This window comes from Micromys minutus (genome assembly GCF_963924665.1).
Source record: "Micromys minutus genome assembly, chromosome: 27".
Taxonomy (NCBI): Eukaryota; Metazoa; Chordata; class Mammalia; order Rodentia; family Muridae; genus Micromys; species Micromys minutus.
In genome coordinates this window covers 4119856-4122724 of record NC_137962.1, presented here as the reverse complement: position 1 = coordinate 4122724, position 2869 = coordinate 4119856, and positions in this window count along the sequence as shown.

Genomic DNA, 2869 nt, shown 5'->3' with positions numbered 1-2869 from the left:
AGGAACACTTCTCCATTTCTGGTGTGATTTCAAGCTGGTACATATTTTCTGGAAGTCAGTCTGGAGGTTCCTCAGAAAACTAGACATAGTACTACCTGGGGATGCAGTTATATTACTCCTGGGGATTCACCCAAAAGATGCTCTAACATTCAACAAAGACACATGCTTTACTATGTTCATAGCAGCCTTATTTAAAATAGCCAGAAACTGGATACAACCCAGATGTCTCTCAACAGAGGAATGGATACAGAAAATGTGGCATTTTTATAATTGAGTACAACTCAGTCATTGTAAAAAAAATTATAAAATTCTTAAGCAAATGGATGGAAATAGAAAATATATTCCTGAATAAACTTCTTCTGCCCACATTCAACCTTGGGAAAGGCTGCACAGAACTTTCTCGGAGGTTCAAACAGCTGAACTGCCAGTGGGGGGAGGGGTGCACACTTTCGGCCTAAGGCCAGACACAACCCAGTTGCATCCGGACTAGTGGCCCACCCGATCACAGGTCCCTGGAAGCTTGGAGGAGCTGCAGGAACACTTTCCATCCTAAGTGGAAGGGTGAGTCAACTTCTTCTGCGGACATTCTACCCTGGGAGAGGCTGCACAAAACTCTCGAAATTCAAGCAGCAGAACTGCCCAGGTGTGTACACTTCTGGCCCAGACCCGGCCCAGTTGATTCGGGACAGGTTGCCTGCCCGCCCACAGGTCCCTGGGTGCTTGGAGGAGCTGCAGGAATGCTTTCCATCCTAAGCAGAAGGGTTTTGTATATTTTAAAACCTGATACAGAAGACTCAGTACCCGTCTGCACATGGCTGAGCCCGCAGAGAAGCCTTGCAAGCTCTCTCCTAGATGAGCCAATGGTAAGCCCTAAGCCTGCCACATACCCTCACCAGCTGTCCGGATAGAACACATGCTGATCTCCTGACCAGATAGGGAGGTAAACTGTGGGATCAGGTCCTCTCTGGCTCAGTGAGATAACCAAGTGAATGCCATCAATACTTGAAACCTGCCCGGAGACAGCTGAGACCCTGGAACAGCCTTGCAAGTGCTCTTTCAACTGAGCTCACAGAGAGCTTGCCACATACCCTTAAGGCTGTCTGGGGAGGGATAGCCTGAAGGTCCTGGAGGAGAGCTAGAAGGGCATAGTCTGGGATCAGCCCCCCAAGAGGGCCAGGCAACTGCCATAAAGACTCAGGACCCACCTAAACACAGCTGAGCCCCCCAAAGAAGTCTTGCAAAAGCTCTCCCACCTGAGCCCACAGAGTCAGAGTGGAGCCACTGCAATCAGAACTCACTACCTGCCCGAAAAGAGACAAACATCCAGAAGCAATTTCCTTCCTGAACTTATGAGCCCTCAGATCCACACAAGATACAGGCTCCAGTCAGAGACAAGAGCATCTATAATCACAGACAACCAGATGGCAAGAGGAAAGTGAAAGAAACTAAGCAATGGATACAAAGACAACTTGGCAACATCAGAACCCAGGTCTCCCACCACAACAAGTAGTGGATTGCCAAACACACCTGAAAAACAAGACTTAGATTGAAACCATACTTCATGATGATGATGGAGATCTTGGAGAAGCACATAAATAACTCCCTTAAACAATTACAGGAGAACCAGAAAACATCACTCAAAGAACTACAGGAAAACACAACCAAACACGTAAAGGAATTGAAAACAGAAATAGGAACAATAAAGAAAACACTAAAAGAAACAACCCTGGAGGTGGAAAACCAAAAAAAGAAATCAGGAGTCACAGATGAAAACATCACCAACAGACTACAAGAGATGGAAGAGAGGATCTCAGGGTCTGAAGACAACATATAAAACATAGACAAAACAGTCAGAGAAGATGCAAAAACTAAAACACTCCTAAGAAGAGGGTGAAGAAATATTAACTAAAAGGCACAGTAAATATCTTCAACAAAATCATAGAAGAAATTTTCTCTGCCCTTGAGAACGAGATGACCATGAATATACAGGAAGCCTACAGAACTCTAAATAAATTGAATCAGAAAAGTAACTCCTCCCAACACCTAATAATCAAAACACCAAATATTCAAAACAAAGAAAGACTCATAAAAGCTGCAAAGGAAAAAGGACAAGTAATATGTAAAGGCAGACCAATCAGAATTACGCCAGACTTCTCAACAGAGACTATGAAAGTTATTGGATCCTGGACAGATATCATACAGACCCTAAAAGAACACAAATGCCAGGCCAAGTTACTATATTCAGTAAAACTCTCAGTCACCATAAATGGAGAAACCAAGATATTCCAAGACAAAACAAAATTTACACAATATCTGCCGACAAATTTAGCCTTACAACGAATAATAAAAGGAAAAATCTAACACGAGGAAGGAAATTACACCCAAGGAAAAGCCAAAAAAAATTATGCAAGGGAACAAAAAGAAGAAAAGCACACAAACAGAAGTCTACCTCTAACAACAAAAATAACAGGAAAAAAATCACTATTTCTTAATTTCTCTTAATACCAATGGATTCAATTCTCCAATAAAAAGACATAGATTATCAGACTGGATACTTAAACAGGATTCAGCATTTTGCTGCATACAGGAAACTCATCTCAGAGACAAATACAGATACTACCTCAGACTAAAAAGCTGGGAAAATCTTTCCAAGCATATGGGCCCAGGAAACAAACTGGAGTAGCTATTCTAGTATCAAATAAAATAGATTCTCAACCAAAAGTTATCAAAAAAGATAAGAAAGGACACTTTTTGCTCATCACAGGAAAAAAATCTATCAAGATGAACTCTCAATCTTGAACATTTATGCTCCAAACACAAGGGCACCCACAATTACAACAGAATCTTACTAAATTTCAAAGCATCTATT